A 25641-nucleotide genomic window follows, 5' to 3' on the forward strand; every position below is an offset into this window, starting at 1 on the left:
CATATTTAGATTGTAATTTTTTTTTTTCATTTAAGTTCATCATAGCTCTTTTGCCCAGTAATTTACAAACTATTTGTGGTGAAGTACCAATCTTTTTCATGTATGCATTGCAGATTCTCTCTCTCTACCCATTATATCGATTGCCATCAAGTCAACTCCAACTCATAGTGACCCTATAGGACACAGTAGAGCTGTCCCGTAAGATTTCCAAGGCTGTAATCTTTACAAAATCACACTGTCACATCTTTCTCCTGTGGAAAGCCTGGTGGGTTCAAACCATTGAACTTTCAGTTAGCAGCCAGGCATTTACCACTGAGCCACCAGAGCTCCATAATATCAGCTTGGTTTTTAATGGAAATAGAAATGCAATTGTAAAAAGTGCTCATATGAAACCAAAATTTATGACTACAGCATTGTTATAAACCAAAGAATACTTGGAAGGCTACGCCTAGAACGAGCTAACAACACTACAATTATCTTTTGAACCATGTTTATAATTAGAAGACTAGTGAAGGAACAGGCCCACATTTCATGAAAATAATATAATGCAGGTTTGACACACTGACAGCCACCACCTAAGCCTCTGGCAAACATTGCTTATTGATTATGTCACTTTTTACCACTAAGTAGAGATGTGGCTTCTCAGTCATTCTCCATACAGCACTTTACACAGCAACTGCTAAGTGACTGGTATGGATGTAAAACCTGTTTGCCATAGAGAGAAATGAAAAATTATGACAAGAATAAAGAGATCTATTTTTTATTCAACTACTATTTATTTCTGTCTTTACAGTCAAGCATACGAATGTGAAATCATATAACAAACTTGCTTAAAGTGAAAAAGCATAAGGAAAGAACCAAGCTGATATGAAAGAGCGCATAGCTCCAGGCCAAATAGAACATATCCTATGATACTGTGATCATATAGAAATGTAATTATGAAAATAGAAAGATCAACTCTACCCTGGAAAAGGAGTCCTGATGGTGCAGTGGTTAAGAGCTTGGCTGCTAACCAAAAAGTCAGGGAAGGTTTGACATAGTAGGTTTGACCTGGAAGAAGGACTACAATTCAACAGACTGAGAAAAGTCAGGCATTCCAGTTGTGTCATTACGGCCATAACGAAAATGTGGAAAGAGTAAAATAAAAGAACTTTCAGAAATATTTCAAGTAAGCCAGTGTGAACAGAAAGACTTAGATAGGTAAGTCATTAGGACAAAAGGCAGAAAGGTAGTTTAGGGTGAGTTTCAAAGAATCATATCTTCATCGCTCCCTAGTTCTTTTCGGACCCAACCCCTATAATGAAGCAATTTTATCTGTTATTTCCCCCTTTTTATTTAACCTTACTCATTGACTTAATGAACCTTAGTGCAACCTCTTTCAATTATGAAGTAAAAAACTAAAAACAAAAACCAGAAATTAGTTGCTGCTGAGTTGACTCCGACTCAACATGCATTTGCAAGAACATCTGAGTGAGTTTAAGAGAAAATTAAACAGAAAATTATGTATTTTTCTCTTAAACTTGCTCAGATGTTTTCACAAATACATGTTTTAAGAACTTAAAAAGTTATGTTGTGGAATATATATACCTATATATGTACAGATATGCACATACATATATATAATTAACAGTATTAATTCAATAGTCTTAAATTGTAATCCTTCCAAAATTGATGTATACATTTAACACAATCCCATTCAGAGATGCAGCAGGCTTTTATTTATTTATTTTTAGAAACTGACAGGCTAATTCTAAAATATATATGAAATATAAAGGATCTGGAAAAGGGGAACAATTATTTTTTAAAAAAAGAAAACTTAAACTACTTGATTCTAAGAATTTTTATACATCTACAGTAACCTATACTGTCTGGTGTTGCCAAAATAATAAAGAGTTCAATGGAATCAAATAGAGAATCCATATATGGACCCACATATGCCAGGCTATGTGATTTGCAATGGAGGTGCCAAAGCAATTCAACAGCGGACATAAGTCTTTTCAGTAAATGTTGCCGGAATAATTGGATTTCTATGAGAAAAAAATAAATATTGACATTTAATTCAAACCACACATAAAAATTAACTCAAAATGAATCATAGTCTTAAATGTAAAAGCTAAAATCATAATTCTCAAGGAAAATAGGAGAAAAGTTTTTGCAACCTTGGCATAGGCAATGATTTCATAGGACATAAAAATTGTAGACAAACAAAAAAATTAATTCATCGGATTTAAAAAAAAAACTTTTGCTCTTTGAAAACACTATTAAGAAAATAAAAAGGCAATGAGAAACTAATTTGCTCTGTAAACTTTCACCTAAAGCACAATTTTTTAAAAAAGAAAAAGGCAAGCCACAGATAACAGAAAATATTGTTAATACATTATCTGCTAAAGGACATCGGCCAGGATATATAAAGAACTCTCTGAACTCAATAATAAGATACACAACCCAATTTAAAAATGGACAAAACTTTATCAAGTTTTTCAAAAAAGAAGAGACAAAAATAATAAATGAGCACAGGAAATTTTATTCAACATCATTGGTCACCAGGGAAATGCAGATTAAAACCAAAATGAGATTCCACAACATACACATTAGAATGGCTAAAATTCAACATACTCATGATAGACCATCTGTTTAATATTCCTTGCAAATTTTTTCCCTCAGCTGGACAACAATGTAACTAAACAAACTTCTGAGGCTAGTTCTATACAGAATTCAATACACGCATTTTTGTGGCTTAAATTATTACACTGGTTGTTTTCCACATTCTGGTGGAAAAGCTCAGGAATAAACAATGCAGAATGACAGATCCAATGCTGAGGAAAAAGGGAGTAAATCAACAAAATGTATAAACCATAAAAAAGTAAGGTCCTATGCAAATTAAATTTTCTTTTTTTCTTTATTACAAAGGAATAATTCAAAGTGAAACCACTTTGGCTCCTTGCACATGACTCACATTCTTCCTTCAGACTGTTAAGAGGTCAGGAGGTTCTTTGACTAGTGAACAGGTAGCATCTTTTCTCCTCCTTTACTCCAATGTGATGATGTCATTCTTGTAACTCTTTTTCTTCATAAATGATAGTTGTCTTGGGAATGAGTTTTCTGGGTTTCAGATTTTTCATAAGGGATTTCATATTTTTTCACACTTTCAAGCTTCTCACAGGATAGCTGTGAGAATTAAATAAGATGATGTACATGAAAATGTTGGGTAAACAGCCAAACATCACTGCAGTGTCACCATTTATAATTATCATTAGTCCTTCCACCTGCATCTTCTTGCTGAGATATAGCTGAGCCTTCAAGAGCTGCCATAATTTTCTGAAGCTGTCTAAAATGAATAAATCTCTGCTATGAGATCCTAGGAAACCCTGGTGGCATAGTGGTATAGTGGTTAAGAGCTACGGCTGCTAAACAAAAGGTCAGCAGTTCGAATCTACCTGGCGCTCCTTGGAAACCCTATGGGGCCGTTCTACTCTGTCCTATATAGGGTCGCTATGAGTCAGAATTGACTTGACAGCAATGAGTTTGATTTGGTTTTGGTGACATGAGATGTTACCACATAATTTTTTATACTGCATCACTTTTTATATTAAGAAAATGGGATCTAGTCATTAATGGTTAAATAATTTTTACAATTTATTTTCTCTTAAATGTCATCCAACACCGACTCATTTAAAGGAATCACCCAAATACAACATACAGATATATCTTAGAAACAAACAAGGAAACAAAAAACCCTTAAATTGATGCTCACAATGCTACCTTTCAGGCTGATATAGTTTTGCATATTTTAAATATTTCTAGGAACTAGGAAACATTTTTGAATAATATTAAAATCACATGTCTTGCTTTTGCTTTTTATTTTTATTAAACTTAAATGCTTTTTTAAAAAAACTACATGGTTCTCGGGAATAATGTTACTCAAATATTTCTCTGAAAACTTCAGGAGTCCAATGTAAATTGCTAACACTAACAGTGTGAAGCAAATCTATTTCTAAGTAATATCAGTAGAGCAGATTAGGAAAACAGTGAAAAAGGAACTAAACAACAAATTGGGACATGATAAAAGAAAACTAAGTTTATTGATCACAATGTGTTCTGCTTCACCAGCTTAGGTAAAAATGAAGTCCAAAACTTAGCTTGAGATGATTTTAGACTCAAAGAAGTATTTCAAAAATGGTAAAAATTATACCAAGAAGATACTTTATTCATTTTGGCCTTATGTTAACAGTTTATTTAACCTTTGAATATCTATCAAAACTTAGAAATTATCTTTGGTAGAATATTTTAACTAATGTACAGACCTACTCAAATTTCATAAATTTTTCCTCTAATGTCCTTTTTATGTTCCAAGGTCCTATTCAGGATTTACATTGTAATTAGTTCCCATGTCTCCTTAATGTTCTCCAATCTGTGAGATTTCCTCAGTCTTTCCTTTTCTTTCCTGACCCCGACACCTTTGAAGAGTACTATTTGTTTTTTTTTTTTTTAATCTTCTTCAAATTAGGGTGTTTGATATACTCTTATGATTAGACTGAGGAGATGAATTATTGGAAAGACCACACAGAGGTGACACGTCCTTCTCAGTGCATCATACTGGGAATTAGATGAGATCAATACGACTCATTAACAACCTGGGTTACGCAGATGACACAACCTTACTTGCTGAAAGTGAAGAAGACTTGAAGCACTTACTGGGGTATCCATCCAGTCTTTCTCCTTCAATTAGCAGTATAAGTATGGATATTAACTCATGTATGCACACACATTTTATCTATCTATACAGATCTATCTATCTCTTTATCTATCACCATGATTCCTGTTGATTACTGTGATGGTTAAGTTGTGTTAACTTGGCTTGGCCATGTTTCTCAGTGGTTTGGCAGTTATGTAATGATGTAGTTTGGCAGTTACATAATAATGTGGTCATCCTCTACGATGTGATCTGATTTGATCAGTCAATCAGTTGTAAGGGGAGTTTCTTTGGGGGTGTAGCCTGCATCCAATATATACATATGGTCGTTCTGGCAGAGCTTGCTTGCTTGTTCTGGATCCTGCACCTGCCTCATCATCATGTGACTTCCAGTTCTTGGGACTCCAGCCAGCTGCCTGCCGTATTGCCTGCCAATCTTGGGATTCATCAGCCTTCACAGCCTGTGAGCCAGTGACCTGCTGCCTGACCTGCCAATCTTGGGTTCATCATCCCCTGTAAATATGTGAGTCAGGAGAAGCCTCCAGCCTGACCCACAGACTTGGGACTTGCCAGCCTCTACACCTACATGAGCCATTTCCTTGTTATATATAAACACACACACTCTCCTGGTTTTGCTTCTCTAGAGAAGCCAGCCTAAGAAAATTACTCTAACTCAAATCCAGCTCCACATGGTTTATTATAACCTGCCTCTTTCCTTGTAATTTTAACTTCTTTCTCTGAAAGAGAGAAATTTGGCTCTCATTATCTACAATATATATACTTATTTGTTCAACCCAAGTATAGAAATAATTTCAGAATTGCTAGCCCATAACCTTGTGAGAGACAAATTTACCAGCTACAGTAAAGTGTTTTATAAGCTCCTTTTTCTTTTGAACATAAAGTATCCAATTAAACACTGTTTTCCAAACTTATTTGAATCAGCTCCTTTCTTTCCCATTCCCTTCAGTGTGGTAATATGACTGATTTATAAAAAAAGTTAATTTTATTTGTCACAGTCTGTATTTCATCTTTCAAAAAAAATTCTGGTTTTCTTTTTTAACTTATATAGAGTAAAAATCACTTTATTGTGATGCACAGTTCCATGCATGTTGATAAACGCATGGAATCATCCATCCATTACCAGTTTCAAAAGAACAGTTCCATCTCCTGAAAATTCCTCTATGTTATCCCTTTATAGAAAAACCCTCCACCTACACACCTCGAACACTTGGTGATTACTGATATATTTCCCACTCTATAGTTTTGCCTTTTCCAGAGTTTCATGAAAGTGGAATCTTACAAGTTCTTGTATCTCTTCCCTTTCTTCAGGCTCCACTTCTTATTATGCTTGGGGACAGCTGTTTCCTCTGCAAGCTCAAGCATCTAATGGGTTAAGAAATCATGAAACTGAAGTTAGTCTGACTAAACAACTTTTATAAGTGTCTTCCCTCTTTCTAATTATTTCACTATGTAAACACTTAGGGATGCATCTTCAATCCAAAGGCAAGTGTACTAGTTACAAAATAAAACAGGAAGTCTGCTATGTCATCCAATAAGTCACTCTTTTCAACAATATCAGCAGTTAGTGTTTGCATCAAAACACTTGGCGTATGATTTATTGAACCAGGCAAGAATGGCTAAAATACGTGGTGAATTAGTAGCCTAGTAAATCTTTTTTCAAATCTGGGGCATGGATACTTCCTACAAAGAAGCTAAGAGCTCTTCAAATGTATTAAATGTGCACAATCAAGGGCTCCAGTCACATTTTTCCATATAATTTCAGTGTTTAAACTCGTCAAACTTATTAGGTTTACATACACGAATGCATGCATGCTTGTGCATATAGCACACACATACACACACAACACTTATCTTAATACAGTGCCATGGTGGCTGGACGTAAGCTCTTGTCACTTACCCATTCTGCTTGGATATAACTTATTCTCAAAATCTGCATACTGGCCATGAGACTGGGGTAAACCCTTCTCTCCATCATCCCCAAAGCCACTTTCTATTCGTTACCTCAGGGTGAATAAGCCTCATCTAGTCACGTAAGTATGATAGAACTGTGTCTTTAACAGATTGTCACTATTCTTATAGCATTGACCCATACCTACGAGACGGAGCACAAGATGGACAAGGAAAGTTTTGGAGGCCATTCTTTTTATGTAGATAAAACTGGACACTGAAGTTAACTAAACTTCTCTAGGGTTAGGGCTAAATGGTATAGTAATAAAGTACTACTGTCTTTAGAATGGTTTTAGGATGAAGCGTCTTTCCTAATAAACAGCAGTGTGCTAACCCTGCATCTCATCTGTCTGGTTGTTTCTCAAAAACCAAACCGAACTGGTCGCCACTGACTGAGTTAATTCTGACTCATGACAACACCATGTGTTACAGAGTAAAGCTGCTCCACAGGGTTTTCTTGGCTGTAATCATTATGGAAGCAGGCTGCCAGGCCTTTCTTTCATGGTACGTCTGGGTAAGTTTGAATCACCAACTTTTCAGTTAATAGCCTAGTGCAAATCATTTGCTCCACCCAAGGGCAACCACCAAATTTTTTTTGGCTCTTATGTGCGCCAACTCTCAATCAAAACTCCTGTTGCCCAAATCCCTTGTTACAGAAGAAAAGAGTATAACAATACAATTCATATTAATCTGAATTGTTGCTGTTGTTAGGTGCCATCAAGTTGATTCCGACTCGTGGCAACCCCATGTGTGCAGAGTAGAGCTGCTCCATAGGGTTTTCAAGGCAGTAATCTTCACAGAAGCAGACTGACATATCTTTCTCCCACAGAACAGCTAGTGCATTCAAACCACCAATCTTTTGGTTAGCAGCCAAGTGCTTAATCACTGTGCCACTAAGGCTCCTGCTCCTTCAAAAATAGGGTCAAATTTTATCACAGGGAAATGCATGAAGATGAGGCATAATTATTGGGAAGAATTTTTTTTTTTTTAAACAGTGGAGATTTCTTGGCCCCTTTCAAAGTACTGTGAAGAAACTGCTCAGTTTGAGCCTCTTTAATATCAATGTTGTCTTGGTTAAACTCAACCCTACTTCAGCAATATCCAGAGTTTTACAACTTCAACTGATTTTTGCCAGAAGACTGGGGACTTCACATTTGCTAAGAAATGCTTAAGAAAAACTTAAGAAATCAGTTTAGAATGACAGGTCTCTGCAGAATTTATTTACTAAAGCTACCAAGGACCAATTTAGATAAGTATTATTCTCTCCTCTATTACTAATTAATTTGGAAAATTTAATAATGCCCTAGCATAGAAGGGATGCTAAGATTTGTTAAACAACTATCTTCCCAGAGCAGCATAGTTTAGATTCATTATTCCATTTAATTGTCATAACAATTTTCAAAAAAAGATACTATTATTCTCATTCCTATAAGGCAAAACTAAGACTTTAGAAATGAAATAACTTGTCCAATATAATAGAGTAGGGAGGAGAGCTTCATTCTAACCCCAGGTATGTCTGTCCCAAAAGCCTAAGTTTTTTCTACTACACATATGGCTTCTAAAGAAAAACTCTAAACATTAGCAAAAATAGTAAAAAATGTGACAAATATAAATTGGATAAAAATATAACCACACAAGAAAACAAAATCTGCTGCAATGCCTATCTGAGCCTACATCATGCTCTATAAATAACACCGTGAAAATAAATCATGTGATTTGAGGACATGACAACACACAGTAAATAGATAAAAAACGGAATACAGAGTGCAAAAATATACTCTGGTTCATGATTTCCTCATGTTCTTGATAACAGCTCTCCTAAATACCAAGAAAATCATTCTCAGGGTGTAAATGCAATATTTATGCCAAAACAGTAGAGGCCCATCAGAGCAAGAACAGAAGCAGCAGGTGAATCTGCAGCAACTATATCTTTCCAGGCTAAGGATGGAACTTAAGTACCTGATATAAAAACATGCCCCAGTAATATAAGGAAGATACCCTAAGGACAGCATCTGAGGAACAACCTATCAGAAGAAAAAGAATTCCACAAATCCTGTGCTATCAGGAACTGGTGCCTTTCATACAAAAGAAGTAAACCAAAACCAAACCAAACCCAGTGCCGTCGTGTCGATTCTGACTCATAGCGACCCTATAAAACAGAGTAGAGCTGCCCCATAGAGTTTCCAAGGAGCGTCTGGCAGATTTGAACTGCCGACCCTTTGGTTAGCAGCTGTAGCACTTAACCACTATGCCACCAGGTTTTCCAAAGAAGTAAAGTAGGGAATTAATTATAATTTTATGATTCATTTATATTGATTTACAGAAAAAGAGATAAGGAATTACATGGAAATTACCTATTAGTAATTATTTTTCAAATTAAGATTTACAAGTCAATAGGAAGTTTTAATGCACTACAGAGATGGTTCAAAAATCAGGTAAAAGATGACCATCACATAGGAAACACTAATTGAAATGATAAAATTAATTTCACTCCTTTTTGTGTGTGTGTAATAGTCCATTTTAAAATACAGACTGTTTGCATATTTCCCATGAAAAGTAGTTTGCATTTTGTTCACACAGTATATACTTAATAAAACTTGAGTCTAGAAAAAATACAGTATCTAGTATCTAAAAAAATTGATAATATATGTACTAATAAAACAGATAAAATATATCTCAGTATGCTAGGTGTAGCTTTTCCTCATATGATCTGAGCCTCATCAATAGCTGAGCAATTAATTATAATTACCTTTTATGACAACTCTTTTTACTACTCAATTCTTTTCTACATATGCCATTCACTTAAGTGAACTAAAGACACAGTACATTAATAGAGATACCCCAAAATGTTGTACTTTACCTAAGCATATTACCAAATAAAATCTTAGTCCTCAAGATTGAAAGATGAAATTGTAGAAACAACCTAACTATATAAAGGCAGAAGGGTCTGGGGGGTGGAGAGGAGAAAAGAAAAGCTTACAATATCATCTACCTTTTTTAATGCCCTTCTACTTTAAATTCTTAATTTTACATCAACACTCAATATTAAACTGTTTATTCATCAGTAGACATATATTTTAGTGCCACCAACAAAAAAGAAATATGGAATACACATAATGAGTGGATAAACTTTAGTTTCCTGGTAACCCCTGTTGCTGTAAGTCTGGCTCTCTTTGGGGGAAGACTTCATTAATTTATGCTTAAGATTTTTCAGTAATAATGGCGATTTAAATGGATAGTAAGTAATTTCAAGAGAATGGGCAAGAGTAAACATCTGCCAGGCATTTCAAGCTATTCCATCAAATACAGGATTTTTTTTTCTAAAACATATTGACCAAGACATTGCCAGACTTGAAGCATAATATGGTTTCTACTCCTTGGCTTAGGTGTCTTAGTTATCTAGTGCTGCTATAACAGAAATACCATCAGGGGATGGCTTTAACAGAAGTTTATTGTCTCATAGTCTAGTAGGCTAGAAGTTTGAATTCAGGGAACCTGCTTCAGGAAAAGGCTTTCTCTCTCTGTCACCTCCTAGGGAAGGTCCTTGTCATCAACCTTCCACGGTTGAGGAGCTTCTCAGAGCAAGGACTCCGGGTCCAAAGGACATGCTATTCTCCTGCCTTTTGTCTCTTGATGGTATGAGGTCCCCCAGTCTTTCTGCTGGCTTTTCTCTTTCATATTTCAAAAGAGGTTAACTTAAAACCTAACCTTGTAGATCGAGTCCTGCCTTATTAACATAACTGCCTGTATTACTGCCTCATTAACATCATAGAGATAGGATTTATAACATAGAAAAATCACATCAGATCACAAAATGGTATACAATCACACAATATCGGGAATCATGACCTAGCCAAGTTGACACACATTTTCGGGGGGACACAATTCAATCCATAAAAGAAGGGATTCCAGAATAAAATGCTTTGTAGAACAGTATTTGTGCTAAGTAATGTTTAGAAAAAGTCAATATCATGATCAAGATATTTAGCACTGAAGAATATGAAACTTTCAAAATACAAAATAATCAATTATTTTTATAATTTTTGTTAAAAATCATACTAAAAAGAAATGATATTTTACACAAGGATAAAAGTTACAAGACTCTTGATATTCACTTCTATTATAGTATGAGATTATAGTATCAATGAAAATGTCAATAATATCAGAATAAATAATCTGTAGGAACAAGTAACAACAAAAAACAAATAACAATAAAATTCAGCTTCTGAAAATTGAGGCTTTTGTTGTATTAATAAATATCACCAAAATATTTTGTGATAATACCATTGTGCCCCTTTAAAAAAATACATGATATAAAAATTGCAGGATTATATTTTCAAAGATTACTAAATTCAAGAGTGCAAAGAAAGGCCAGGTAGCCACTTTCCTAAATACCCAAAATGGCATCAATGCGGAAGCTATGATTGAAAGCCAGAAATTCCCAATGTCATTTTCTACCTTAAGCTCTGGACAACTGAATTGCTCTTCTATTCATTCATGTTCATTATAAAACTTTAACCTGCAGACCCTTTATTATTGAATGTATACAGTAATGTATTAGCCTTCTGTTAAAATCATCTTTCTACTTTACAATGAAAATATTTTATTAGCTGGTAGAATTTCTCCATTTCCCGGGAATAAAAGATATAAGAAACTTCTATTGTTCAAGTTGACTGGGCTGCCAGATATAAACCTCATCAGTCACTGAATTGCCCTTGAGCAGCACAGTTTTATGATATTTCTAAAGAGTCTGTTTGCACCTGAAAATGTTCTTCCACTTAAGAAATGCACTCTTAAAGTAGGCACATTTTTGCTCCATTCTATTCTTAAGCCAAAAAAAAAAAAAAAAAGTATCTTTCTTTGTTTTCCAAAAGCACATTCAATAAACTGTTCTGTCAAGAGAAAGAGCAAAGCACTCAATTCGATAAAAAATTGCAGTGATTATGGTATGCAATTTTGCTTCTGCTACTTTATCACAATTTGGCATTCAAGTGGACACTGCTATGCTCCCAGCTCTAAAGGTTGAAAAAAGCCTATCGACTGTGCTGCAAGGTCACTTTATACCCGAAAGACACCAGCCCAGTTTGAGTGTGCCTCGTGTCAAATCACTAACAGTCCTTGCATTATAAACCAAATCCATGGCTTGATGCAACACAAAGCAAACAAAATGGATCATTATCGAATAACATTTATTTGCCTAGATGCGCACAGGGTCTAAATTAGTCTCTAACTGTTACATAAGAAGCTGCATAGTTACTTCAAGCCTCAAAGGTACTATTTAGCTAGTTTCTGTTCTTTATTACTGCTCTACCTTAAGGCTAATCTCAAAAGGATGTGAGGCACCAGAAAGGAGCTTAGGTTTGGGAGGATGATTTAGTTGGCTTGCTGTGTACAAACAACTGAAGGGAAAAAAAGAATCTCTACCCTCCAGGATGATCTAGGTTTCCTTTCAATTAGAATTTTTTTTGCTACTATCTCTGTGCAAATACTACAAGCTGCAGCACGTTTGTAGCTATTAAGGCATTTTACATCCTTTTATTCATGCTAAGTCTTCAAAAAGGGTATGAATTTTACAATTACGGCACCTCAATTCAAACTGGTCATATTTCCAGTGCTCGAAGGCCCTGTGTGGTTAGTAGGTACCATATTGAACAGCACCACTCTAGAATTTAGAATCTTACAGATAAAGCCAGATGTGTGAAAAACATTAAAATGTCATATAATATGCCAGGTTGCTAAAATGCTCATGGAATATATATATTACATATAAACGTGCGTGTGTGTGTATATATACACACACACGCACGTTTATATGTATATATGTTATATATGTATGTATATAAGACATATATATGTATTTATGTGCATATAAATATATTTTATATTTATATATATATAAAATGCATATGCATACGATTTTACCTAAGTAGTAAAATTGAGAGAGTTCTGATTTTTATTTTTGGGTGATTTTCTACTCTTTGGATATTTTTTAAGTTTTTCTACAATTAACACATATTTCTTTACTAAAGAAATCATAAAACTATAGAACAATTTATAATAAATTGGTAATTACAATCACTGAGAGGATAAACAGGTACAAATTTTTTGGTGAGCAAATCAGCCGTAAGAGGCAATATAATCTAAGACAAATGTTTCCTTTGTCTTTTACAGCAATGTATCCTCAGGATTTTTTCACGGACTATGAAAGATTTTTTTTTAATATTCTCTGCTGAATTATTTATAACAGCAAATAACTGTAAACAATTTAGGGTTCAAATACAGGGATCTGACTAAACTGTGGTTCATCCTTATGATGAAAAAGTATACAGGCATTAGAAAATAATATGCCAAAAAGGTTATCAGTGGCATGGAAATATGTACTATTTCAGTGTATTATTAAAGGTACATACACTACAAGACCAAAAGTAATATTTTAACAAGATCCCCAGGTGATTCTTACATAGATTCTGACTCAGTATATCTGGAGTGGAAAGGCAAATTCTCAGCAGAGGCTCAAGCCAGAAAGAACAAGTTTGAAGCCCTGAAATATTCACAGATATTTTTATTTCTAACACGGATATCTTAATAAGTGACTTCCAGAACATTAAACAATGCTACACCTTTTTTTTTTAAATATATGGAAAACTATAGGGTAGATGGCATTGTATTAGAGGCTTCTCACTGTTATTATTTTAATTACCCTGGTTATATTAAAAAATTTCACATATGTAGGAAATAAATGACCAAAAAGGAAAGTACAAAAGAAAATATCACACGTTGAGGCGTTAGAAAGAGAATTTTTTAAAGACTTACAAATCAACCAGCTGTTCAAATAAATAATGTATGCTGCAGCTAGCTCTTACAGGAGTCCGAGTGTCCAACAGTAGCAGATGTCCCAGTTCTATAAATGTGCTAGTAGAGGAAGGCTTTAAACTGAGATTGAAACAAATTGTGATGCAAGCCTACAAGTGAGAATTTGATTATAGAAATAATAGATTGAATATATTTTTTCTAAAAATTTCAATGGGTATCAGAGTAAAATGTTTTTTAGATAAAGCCTCCAAAAGAGTGAATTGATCTCTGTACTGAATATTTGATTTTTTTTTTTTTTTTTTTGCTTGCTTAAGATAAGCTCTCTCTCCTCTATAGCTGAAAGGCAAATTGGTTATTTCAATTTTGAAATGTGTTTAGAATCTAAAGGAACAGCAATTCAGACAACTGAAATGGATTTGTCTAGAATAACGCTTATTTAGTAATGATTTTGGAGGACCTGGCTTGATTCTAGAATTGCTGGTAAAAAATAAATTCCAAGATGAAAAACTCAAAACAAATATTTAATAAGAGCAGTAAAATATGACATACACCCTACCTTTAAAAATGTAGGAAATAAGATATGAACAAATAACAATGTTTTAACTATAACAAATAAAGGGTGCACATGAGACAGCAATGACATAGATAAGTGCACAGGAGATGACAGTGGCATAGATGAGTGATTCTGTGATGAGCAAGAGAGCAGGTCAGAGTAGTTCTCACAAAGGAGATGATAATCAAATTGGTTTGAAGTCTTATGGCCACTGGATGAGTAAGCAATGCTGTGATGGGGGAAGGTATTCCAGGCCAAAGGAAAAACATGTATGAGGTCAGGTATATTTGAAATAGCATAGTAGTAACCAGGTTGAAATGACTCAAATACAAGGTGAAAATGGAAGCAGTAGTCTAGGGAGTTAGACAGGGAAAGATCATAAACCACCTTTTACGCTATGCTAAGGAGTTTAGATTTTTATCCTATAAGCAATAGTGATCTACTTAAAGATTTTTAAAAGAGGAATGGACACATTTTAGATTTTTCACTTTAGTAGGGTAAAATTTCTCCACTTCACTGTACAGAAACGGAGCTGGTATACCAATACGGCTAGGACAAGGGTGTTAAATTCACCAAGCATATAGAGCATCTATCATGTGGAAAGCTGAATCAGAGTTATGAGGATCTTAATGTTCAAACCAAGAGTTTGGCTCATATTTATCAGTAAGGAGGCATAGACCGGTTTTGAGTAAAGAAATCACTTCCATCCTCTTTTCATTAACTCAAATCTTCATCTTCTCAAGTGGATGACTTCAGGATTCCCGTATCTATTTCAGTTCACTGGACCAGTGTTCCCAAATAAGATTTGGTTTTCCTCATCAGTGTGTCTCCCAATCTCAGCCATTCATCTTTGTCCAACTCTTCTTTGATATCTCTCAAATGACTTTAGTTTTAACCCCCGCCCCATAATCTCTAGAACAATATATTCCACATAATAGATGCTCAATATGTTTGTGAATTAACTATTTTTGCTTAGTACATGAGGTAACTGAAGCTGAGGAAAATTAAATGTTTTATCCAAGATCACACAGCTATTCTACAGCAAAGTTTGAGGGAGAATCCAACCCAAAATCCATATTCTCAGGGTGAGTTTTCTTTCAACACATTATGTGGCCCTAATTTTTAACAGACAAATTTCCTCAACCTCATTGTCCCTCTGGCATCATAAACTCAGTGGAATTATATCTAGATTCATTGATTTCTGCTCCACTTTCTACCTCTTATGCTCCTGCCTGGCTCTGTAAATTGAATCACCAATGACAGAGCCATATAGATTTAAAACCTTGTATTTGAATTAATCTACTCTTATATTCTATTTCCATTTGTCCTTAAGTTCTGTCAATTTTACCTCTGTGTTGCCTTTGAAATATACCCTTGGTTTCATTTTTCTCATCCTGGGCCACTGAAATAAGCTCTTAACTGTTCTCCCTGCTGTCTTGAATACCTTTCTTTATCCAATCTCTCCTATATATTGAAACTAACTAATCTTCACAAAGTGCGATGTTGATTGCACTTTGCAATGGTAAAATAAAATTTTAATGTCATAGAATATTATTTTGAACTGTTTAGCTAACACAATTAGCTTAGAAAATTAAACATTTAATGGTGTATATTAAAAACAAAAAATACATATACTTTCTTTGGGGATTATATTATAGAAACAAAATATTCTATTCTCAATGGTGATGATTTTAAAAATCAAAATATCTGAAAATTAAAATAGATACATATTAAAGATAAACTTAAAATGAACTATGTAAAGGTATATTAAAATGTTGTAAAATCAAAATCAAAAGAATAAAAAAGGCTTGACAGAAATTCCATTTTCTTGAGGGAAATAATATTCTAAGAATATCATCCATTTGAAAATGAACATACGATGCCATTTTAATCAGTATCCTATTATTGTATTTTTACTGTTTTTGTTTTGGGAACCAGAAAAATGATTTTAAAATGCAGATAGAAGAACGTATGTCCAAGAAGAGTTAATAAATGTTTGGGAAAAAAAATCAATATTATAAAGGAAATGTGTTCTACCAGTGTATTAATTTTTGCTTTGTGCCAAATTACCACAAACTTAGTGGATTCAATCAACATTCATTTTATTCACAGTTCTTTAAGTCAGAAGTCTAGCACTACATAGTTGGGTTCTCTGCTGAGTATCACAAGGTTGAAATCAAGGTTTCAGCAAGCTGCATTCTCTCATCTGGAACTTGAAGTCTTTTCTGAACTCATTCCTGTTATTGGCAGAATGCAGTTCTCTGTAGTTGTAGGAGGGCTGTAGTCCTCATTTTCTTGCTGGCTGTTGGGTGAGGACCAGTTTCAGAGGCAACTCTTGGGATCCCTGTCCAGTGGTTCCCCTCCACTGCAGGAAAGAAGAACCTCTCTACTGTTGAAACGCCCACATACTTCCCATGTTCTTTCTCTTTTGCCACCAGCCATAGAAACTCTGCTTTTAAGGGGCTCATGTAATAAAGTTATGCCCATCTAAATAATCTCCCTTTCATAAAGTCAATTTTGTCATATAAAGTAATATAATTATGGAGTGATTCATCATATTCACAGATTCCACCCACATTCAAAGGGTAGAGAATTATACATGGTTAAAGTGGAGGTTATCTTAGAATTCTGCCTACCAAAACCAGAAAATGTAAATCTGCACAATCAAAATAGGATAACACTATACAGCAAAAAGGTCAAGAAACAGACCTAAGTAGGTAGAGGAAATAAATGAACAAAGTATTTCAACTGAGTGGGGAAAAGGGTGGCTTATTTAATAATTGTAGTTGTCATAACAGGCAGCCTAACTCAAAAAATACAGGCTAATCAAGAGTATGAATTTATTTTTAGATATTTAAGTGGGCATCTCAACTGATCACATGAATATAATGAAGTTCATGCAAGAGGTTAAGATCAGAAATATAAATTCTAGAGAGGTAGGAAGTTAGATTCTATTTTAAAGCATCAAATTAGATGACAGCATATAGAGAAAATTGTGGCTAGGGAAGAGAAGCAGATCCTAGACCTCATATTTAAAAGTAGGTTGGAGGAAGAAGAGCTGGCAAAGGATACGTTATGAAACAATACTTTACACATCAAGAAATTCTACAATTAAGCAATAATCATCATATTCTTATTAGAAAATGGTCTATGTGCTGAACTAAAGTTGCTTTATCATAGCGTATGAATTACACTTTATTAAATATTAATTTCCTTTTAAAGAGCAAAAACAAACTACAAGGCTTTCAATAAATTCATATTGCCAAAAAAAAAAAAAAAGGTACCAGGTCCGTAACATGAGATTAAATACTTCTAATACCTGGCATCGCCTACCTATGACCAAACTCTGAGCCTCACCTTCTTCAATTGCAAAATTTCCATAAGAATAGTTAGTTCAAAATATTGTCATTCATGATTGATGTAATTGCCATAACTGAATTGTACATGTGAAAAACGCTCAATTGGCAAATATGTTATATATTTTTACAACAATAAAAAATGAAAAAATACATTGTTGTAAAGATTAAATGGTCTAATAGCTACAGAAAGGCTTGACACATTTCCTTTCACATATAGTATACTCAATAACTATTAGATATTATCTATTAGATAGCTAGTACTTGTCAACCTGCTAGATCTCCAGCCAACTCAGTTTACTTGCCATCATCTGGTCAGGCCTTTTACTTTTCTAATTCTATATTACTGCCCACGCAACTTCTCTTCATCAGGAATACGCTCTTCCCATTGTACCATATTTCTCCATGACCATATTATATCTATCAATCCGTCAAGATCCTGCCCAAATATTTACACGCCTTTTATACTGTATATAAGATTTCATTAAAATCCCTGGTTTGATATTATACCATGGTCCTGAGGCAGTTAGGTTACTATCTTTGGTTTATGAAGATACTTTCCCCATGGCCGCAAAAGCAGGAACGCCTTTACATTTCCAACATCTACGCATAATATGTTTGGTGAATAGATGATTACCTTTTGATTTTCATTACAGATACTAGAATTAATTTTATGGCCCTATATTGGACTACACAAGATTTGAAAATGAAAATTTTATGCTTGGGTCCAACATGTTGTTGTTGTTAGGTGCCATCGAGTTGGTTCCAACTCATAGCGACCCTATGTACAACAGAACGAAACACTGTCGGGTTCTGAGCCATCCTCACAACTGTTGTTACGCTTGAGCCCATTGTTGCAGCCACTGTGTCAATCTATCTTGTTGGGGGTCTTCCTCTTTTTTGCTGACCCTCTACTCTACCAAGCATGATGTCCTTCTCCAGGGACTGGTCCCGCCTGACAACATGTCCAAAGTATGTGAGATGAAGCCATCCTTGCTTCTAAGGAGCATTCTCATTCTACTTCTTCCAAGACAGATTTGTTAATTCTTCTGGCAGTCCATGGTATATTCAATATTCTTCACCAACACCATAATTCAAAGGCATCGATTCTTCTTCAGTCTTCTTTATTCATTGTCCAGCTTTCACATGCATATGAGGCAATTAAAAACACCACAGCTTGGGTCAGGCGCACCTTAGTCCTTAAAGTAACATCTTTGCTTTTTGACACTTCTAAAGAGATCTTTTGTAGCAGATTTCCCCACTGCAATGCATCCTTCGATTTCTTGACTGCTGCTTCCATGGGTGTTTATTGTGGATCCAAGTAAAATGAAATCCTTGACAACTTCAATCTTTTCTCCAGTTATCATGATGTTGCTTACTGATTCAGTTGTGAGGATTTTTGTTTTCTTTATACTGAAGTGTAATCCATACTGAAGGCTGTGGTCTTTGATCTTCATCAGTAAGTGCTTCAAGTCCTCTTCACTTTCAGCAAGCAAGGTTGTGTGACCTGCATATCGAAGGTTGTTAATGAGTCTTACTCCAATCCTGACGCCACGTTCTTCTTCATATAGTCCAGTTTCTTGTATTATTTGCTCAGCATACAGATTAAATAAGCATGGAGAACCCTGACACACACCTTTCCTGACTTTAAAACATGCGGTATCCTCTTGTTCTGTTTGAACAACTACCTCTTGGTCTAAGAACAGGTTCCTAACGAGCACAATTAAGTGTTCTGGAATTCCCAGTCTTCACCATGTTATCCATAATTTGTCATGATTCACACAATTAAATGTCTTTGCATAGTCAATAAAACACAGGTAAACATCTTTCTGGTATTCTCTGCTTTCAGCCATGATCCATTTGACAACAGCAATGATATCCTGGGCCCAATATAGTACTTGAAAAATTAGCTGACAAGGGATAAATGTCAGTAAAAATAAAACTGAGACACAGTGACATTTTTTGTAGCTGCAATTTAGGACTAGAATTTTGCAATCCGCATAAATAATGTGACTAGAAAAAAGAGGAATGATACTGCTTCCTCCAGCTGGGCTATATATGGACATCTGAGACCCAGGGCCGGTTGGTCCAAAGGGTGTGATTAGAATCCTCATTTTGAAGAACATAAAGGGACGATACCCACAAAAGTAAGTATTTCTGTCTTTAAAAAAAGCCCTTAGAAAATGCCGAAAAATGAAAAGATTCTTAAAAGTATAGGAGATATTTAAATTCCTTCCTTTGCCCCTTGATTACTGTTATGGATTGAATTGTGTCCCCCAAAAATGTGTCAACTTGGCTAGGCCATGATTCCCAGTAGTGTGTGGTTGACCACCATTTTGTGATCTGAAGTATTTATTCTATGTGTTGTAAATCTTCACCTCTATGATGTAATGAGGCAGGATTACAGGCAGTTATGCTAATGAGGAGGACTCAATCTACAGGATTAAGTTGTATCTTGAGTTGATTTCTTCTGAGATATAAAAAGAACAAAGAAGAAATGAACCTCATACCTCCAAGAAAGGAAGAGCTGGGAGTGGAGTATGTCCTTTGGACCCGGGGTCTCTGCACTGAGAAGCTCCTAGACAAGGGGAAGATTGATGACAAGTACTTTCCCCCAGAACTGACAGAGAAAGATTTTTCCTGGAGCTGGCACCCTGAATTTGGACTTCCAGCCTCCTAGACTGTGAAATAAATTTGCTTGTTAAAGCCATCCACTTACGGTATTTCTATTTTAGCAGCACTAGATAACTAAGACAATTACTTTACCCAAATAACAATGTATCTTCCCACTTTTGTCTTAAAACCTTATCTTTATCTCTGTTTGTCAGAAGAATCAATAAATTCCCCCAAGACATGCAGTCACTGTACATACTCAACTTAGGATAAAGCAAAGAGGAGTTTGAAAGAGGCAGTGCCAACTAAATGAGGTAAAGTCATTCCTGGGCCCATCACCTGATCCCCAGATTGGTGTTTGTGTATGATGATACAGGAAACGAGACTCAGGTCTGCCCTTTTTTCTCACTGAGAAACACTTCACCAGGACTCTTTTAACAAAGCTAGGTAAGGAATTGAATGTGTAGCAGAAGCAGAGGTAAAATTTAACATGAGCATCCATATCTGGTGCTAGGGCCCAGAGCATTAGATTGTAGAAAAACAAGCACACACACACTGTAGCCACTCTGCTACTTTATGTGTATCACACCCTTGCTTTAACTCTACTTCCATTAAAATATTTTTATATTCTTAACAACCCTCTTGTCAACTTGGTTAGTGCAAAAATATTGAAAAGTCACCACTTTTGGGAATATTCAGAGAAAGGGACTGCCACCTATGAAGTCCCACCTGCTTGAAGGTAGCATCAGATTTAAAACACATTATTCTAAACATCTAATTTTTGTTATAATTTTTACTGTGCTTTAAGTGAAAGCTTACAAATCAAGTCAGTCTCTCACACAAAAACCCATATATACCTTGATACACACTCCCAATTACTCTCTCTCCACTCTCTCTTTTTGTGACCATTTCGCCAGCTTCTAACTTCCTCCACCCTCTCATCTCCCCTCCAGGCAGGAGATGCCAACACAGTCTCAAGTGTCCACCTGATCCAAGAAGTTCACTCCTCACCAGTATCCCTCTCCAACCCATTGTTCCGTCCAATCCATGTCTGAAGAGTTGGCTCCCGGAATGGTTCCTGTCCTGGGGCAACAGAAGGTCTGGGGGCCATGACCATCAGGGTCCTTCTAGTCTCAGTCAGACCATTAAGTCTGGTCTTATGAGAATTTGGAGTCTGCATCCCACTGCTCCTCTGCTCCCTCAGGGGTTCTCTGCTGTGTTCCCTGTCAGGGCAGTCATTGGTTGTAGCCAGGCACCATCTAGTTCTTCCGGTCTCAGGATGATGTAGTCTCTGGTTCAAGTGGCCCTTTCTGTCTCTTGGGCTCGTAATCGCCTTGTGTCCTTGGTGTTCTTCATTCTCCTTTGATCCAGGTGGATTGAGACTCATTGATGCATCCTAGATGGCTGCTTGCTAGCATTTAAGACCCCAGACGTTATGCAGAATGTTTTCTTAATAGATTTTATTATGCCAATTGACTTAGATGTCCCCTGAAACCATGGTCCCCAGACCCCTGCCCCTGCTACGCTGGCCTTCGAAGCATTCAGTTTATTTAGGAAACTTCTTTGCTTTTGGTTTAGTCCAATTGTGCTGACCTCCCCTGTATTGTGTGCTGACTTTCCCTTAACCTAAAGTAATTCTTATCTACTAATTAGTGAATGCCCCCCCACCCTCCCTCCCTCCCCTCTCTCGTAACCACAAAAGAATGTTTTCTTCTCAGTTTAAACTATTTCTCAAGTTCTTTTTTTTTATATAATAGTGGTCTTATACAATATTTGTCCTTTTGCAACTGACTAATTTCACTCAGCATAATGCCTTCCAGTTTCCTCCATGTTATGAATTGTTTCACAGATTCCTCACTGTTCTTTAGTGATGCATAGTATTACATTATGTGAATACACCATAATTCATTTATCCATTCTTCTGTTGATGGGCACATTGGTTGCTTCCATCTTTTTGCTATTGTAAACAGTGCTGCAATTAACACGAGCGTGCATATATCTGTTTGTGTAAAGGCTCTTATTTCTCTAGGATATATCCCAAGGAGTGGGATTGCTGGATAGTATGGTAGTTCTATTTCTAGCTTTTTAAGGAAGTGCCAAATCGATTTCCAAAGTCTTTGTACCATTTTACATTGCCACCAGCAGTGTATAAGTGTTCCAATCTCTCCACAGCCTCTCCAACATTTATTATTTTGTGTTTTTTGAATTAATGCCAGCCTTTTTTGTTGTTGTTGTTGTTGGAGTGAGATGAAATCTCATGGCAGTTTTGATCTGCGTTTCTCTAATGGCTAATGATCGTGAACATTTCCTCATATATCTGTTAGCTACCTGAATGTCTTCTTTAGTGAAGTATCTATTCGTATCTTTTGCCCATTTTTTGATTGGGTTATTTATCTTTTTGCAGTTGAGTTTTTGCAGCATCGTAGATTTTAGAGATCAGGTGTTGATCAGAAATGTCATAGCTAAAAACTTTTTCTGAGTCTGTAGGTAGTCTTTTTACTCTTTTGGTGAAGTCTTTGGATGAGCATAGGTGTTCCATTTTTAGGAGCTCCCAGTTATCTAGTTTTTCTTCTGCGTTCTTAATAGTGTTTTGTATACTGTTTATGCCATGTATTAGGGCTCCTAACATTGTCCCTATTTTTTCTTCCATGATCTTTATCATTTTAGATTTTATATTTAGGTCTTTGATCCATTTTGAGTTAGTTTTTGTGCATGGAGTGAGGTATGGGTCTTGTTTCATTTTTTTTGCAAATGGATATCCAGTTATGCCAGCACCATTTGTTAAAAAGACTGTCTTTTCCCCATTTGACTGTTTTGGGGCCTTTGTCAAATATCAACTGCTCATATGTAGATGGATTTATGTCTGGATTCTCAATTCTGTTCCATTGTTCCACGTATCTATTGTTGTACCAGTACCAGGCTGTTTTGACTACTGTGGCGGTATAATAGGTTCTAAAATCAGGTAAAGTAAGGCCTCCTACTTTGTTCTTCTTTTTCAGTAATGTCTTATTTATCCAGGGCCTCTTTCCCTTCCATATGAAGTTGGTGATTTGTTTCCCCATCTAATTAAAGAATGTTGTTGGGATTTGGATCGGAATTGCATTAAATGTATAGATCGCTTTTGGTAGAATAGACATTTTTATAATGTTAAGTCTCCCTATCCACGAGCAAGGTATGTTCTTCCACTTAAGTCTCTTTTGGTTTCTTGCAGGAGTGTACTGTAGTTTTCTTTGTATAAGTCTTTTTCATCTCTGGTAAGATTTATTCCTAAGTATTTTATCTTCTTAGGGGCTAGTGTAAATGGCATTGATTTGGGGATTTCCTCTTCAATGTTCTTTTTGTTGGTGTAGAGGAATCCAAATGATTTTTGTATGTTTACCTTGTATCCCGATACTCTGCTGAACTCTTCTATTAGTTTCAGTAGTTTTCTGGAGGATTCCTTAGGGTTTTCTGTGTATAAGATCATGTCATCTGTAATAGAGATAATTTTACTTCCTCCTTGCCAATCTGGATGCCCTTTATTTCTTTATCTAGCCTAATTGCTCTGGCTAGGACTTCCAGCACAATGTTGAATAAGAGTGGTGATAAAGGGTATCCTTGTCTGGTACCCGATCTCAGTGGGAATGTCTTCAGGCTCTCTCCATTTAGGGTGATGTTGGCTTTGTCTTTGTATAAAAAAAAAAAAAATTGTATAAATGCCCTTTATTATGCTGAGGAATTTTCCTTCTATTCCTATTTTGCTGAGAGTTTTTATCATGAATGAGTGTTGAACTTTGTCAAATGCCTTTTCTGCATCAATTGATAAAATCATGTGATTTTTGTCTTTCGTTTTATTTATGTTGTGGTTTACATTAATTGTTTTTGTAATGTTGAACCATCCCTGCATACCTGGTATGAATCCCACTTGGTCATGCTGAATTATTTTTTTGATATGTTGTTGAATTCTATTGGCTAGAATTTTGTTGAGGATTTTTGCATCTACATTCATGAGGGATATAGGTCTGTAATTTTCTTTTCTTGTGGTGTCTTTACCTGGTTTTGGTATCAGGGATATGGTGGCTTTGTAGAATGAGTTTGGTTGTATTCCATCCTTTTCTATGCTCTGAAATACCTTTAGTAGTAGAGGTGTTAACTCTTCTCTGAAAGTTTGGTAGAACTCTGCAGTGAAGCCGTCTGGACCAGGGTTTTTTTCCTGGGAGTTTTTTGATTACCTTTTCAATCTCTTCTTTTGTTATTGGTCTATTTAGCTGTTCTACTTCTGATTGTGTTAGTTTAGGTAGGTAGTGTGTTTCTAGGAATTCATCCATTTCCTCCAGGTTTTCCAGTTTGAGTATAGTTTTTTGTAGTAATCTGATATGATTCTTTTAATTTCAGTTGGGTCCATTGTAATATAGTCCCTCTCATTTCTTATTCAGGTTATTTGCTTCCTCTCCTGTTTTTCTTTTGTCAGTTTGGCCAGTGGTTTATCAATTTTGTTGAGTTTTTCAAAAAAACAGCTTTTGGTCTTGTTAATTCTTTCAATTGTTTTTCTGTTTTCTATTTCATTTAGTTCAGCTCTAATTTTTATCATTTGTTTTCTTCTGGTGCCTATGGGTTTCTTTTGTTGCTCAAGTTGTACGGATAATTCTTTGATTTTGGCCCTTTCTTCTTTTTGGATGTGTGCATTTATTGACATAAATTGGCCTCTGAGCACCGCTTTTGCTGTGTTCCAAAGGTTCTGATAGGAAGTGTTGTCATTCTCATTGGATTCTCTGAATTTCTTTATTCCATCCTTAATGTCTTCTATAATCCAGTCTTTTTTGAGCAGGGTATTGTTCACTTTCCAAGTGTTTGATTTCTTTTCCCTGCTTTTCCTATTATTGATTTCCACTTTTATGGTCTTATGGTCAGAGAAGATGCTTCATAATATTTCAATGTTTTGGATTCTGCTAAGGCTTGCTTTATGACCTAATATGTGGTCTATTCTAGAGAATGTTCCATGTGCATTAGAAAAGAAAGTATAGTTGGTTGCTGTTGGGTGGAGTGTTCTGTATATGGCTACCAGGCCAAGTTGGTTGATTTTGGCATTTAGATCTTCCATGTCTTTATTGAGCTTCTTTCTGGATGTCCTGTCCTTCACCGAAAGTGGTGTGTTGAAGTCTCCTACTATTATTGTGGAGCTGTCTATCTCACTTTTCACTGCTGATAGAGTTTGTTTTATGTATCTTGCAGCCCTGTCATTGGGTGCATAAATATTTAATATGGTTATATCTTCTTGGTGTATTGTCCCTTCAATCATTATATAGTGTCCTTCCTTACCCCTTCTGATGGATTTAACTTTAAAGTCTATTTTGTCAGAAATTAATATTGCCACTCCTGCTCTTTTTTGATTGTTGTTTGCTTGATACATTTTTTTTCCACCCTTTGAGTTTTAGTTTGTTTGTGTCTCTAAGTCTAAGGTGTGTCTCTTGTAGGCAGCATGTAGACGGATCTTTTTTTTTAATCCATTCTGCCACTGTCTGTCTCTTTATTGGTACATTTAGTCCATTTACATTCAGGGTAATTATGGATAAGTATGAATTTAGTGTTATCATTTTGATGTCTTTGTGTGTTGACAGTTTCTTTTCCCCACTTGATTTTATGTGCTGAGTAGATTTTCTTTATAT

General features: G+C 35.5%; 1 long non-coding RNA gene across 1 annotated transcript in view; it reads right to left on the minus strand.

Moving 5' to 3' along the window:
• Positions 1 to 1804: 1804 nt before the first annotated feature.
• The window catches only part of LOC135232240 (uncharacterized), a 46442-nt gene continuing 22605 nt past the window's right edge, over positions 1805 to 25641 (minus strand). The window contains exons 2-3 of the long non-coding RNA XR_010322693.1: positions 5994 to 6076; positions 1805 to 3168 (exon numbers count right to left, since the gene is read on the minus strand). This is a non-coding gene — a long non-coding RNA (uncharacterized LOC135232240). The remainder of the gene's footprint in view (positions 3169 to 5993; positions 6077 to 25641) is intronic.

The sequence above is a fragment of the Loxodonta africana genome, chromosome 8 (assembly GCF_030014295.1).
Source record: "Loxodonta africana isolate mLoxAfr1 chromosome 8, mLoxAfr1.hap2, whole genome shotgun sequence".
NCBI lineage: Eukaryota > Metazoa > Chordata > Mammalia > Proboscidea > Elephantidae > Loxodonta > Loxodonta africana.